Genomic DNA, 1,027 nt, shown 5'->3' with positions numbered 1-1,027 from the left:
GTTTTGTCGAAGACGAGCAAATCTTCTTGGTCCTGGAATTTTTCTCGGAGCTTATCAATCTTGGATTGGAGCTTTTCATTTTCAGCTCTCATTGTGCTGATTTTGGAATCAAGTTTAACGTTAGTGGACGAGTGAAGTCGATTCTGCTCCATGACTCTTTTAAGTCTCTCTTCCATTTTTTCTCTCCTCTCATCGGCAGCATTAACCTCCTCGATTTTGGAGCATATTCTAGCATCCAAGTTATTAACTTCCTCCATCAAAGCAGACTCACGCTCGGCAACTGTAGTAATGGTGTTATGCAGTTCGACCCACTTAGCCTTCGCTTCATTAAGGTTTTCATGTAGTTAGGCAGCTTCCTGGCTATGGGCCATTCTATCTTGTTCGGAATTCTAGAACCAGGCCTCAAGATCATCCACTTGAGAAATTCTTGCTTCCAGCACCGGTAGGCGCTCGACAAGTCGATTCCGTTTAGCCAAGAGCCGATCTTGTTCCGAAATAAGCTCTTGCTTGTCCAAAATCAGCTTATGCAGGCCCTCGCAAGAAGGTTGGTCTGCAATAAGGTCTGTAATAAGGTTATCGATGCGAAATATAAATTAAAATTGAGTAAGTATTTCATGAGGGTCTTGAGACGGTGCTGAGTAAGTATTTCCTAAGTTCCCGTGGTCGAGAGACTGTCTTTCTACTTGTTCGGTTGGTACCGGTGGAGAAGAAGCAGTCGGTGCCGGTGGAGAAGGAGTTGTTGGTGCAGATGGAGAAGTAACAGCTAGTGTAGAAGGAGTGGCAGTTGGTGCTGGATCAGAAGTTGGTGGCAGAAGAAGTTCAGGGGCCGAAATCCTCTGACCGGAGACGTCGTGTCATGACCCAAAATCCTGCCATAGGCATCGTGATGGCACTTAGTCTCTAAGACTAGGTAAGCCGAGTACTTACAATAATTAAGCCAGTTTAACAATGATAATTTAAAGCAAATTTTAATATGAATACCGAAACAAAAATGAAATAAGCCTACGCGACAATAATAATAACACCC

The sequence above is a fragment of the Nicotiana tomentosiformis genome, chromosome 4 (genome assembly GCF_000390325.3).
Source record: "Nicotiana tomentosiformis chromosome 4, ASM39032v3, whole genome shotgun sequence".
Taxonomy (NCBI): domain Eukaryota; kingdom Viridiplantae; phylum Streptophyta; class Magnoliopsida; order Solanales; family Solanaceae; genus Nicotiana; species Nicotiana tomentosiformis.
This window is presented reverse-complemented; position numbering follows the sequence as displayed.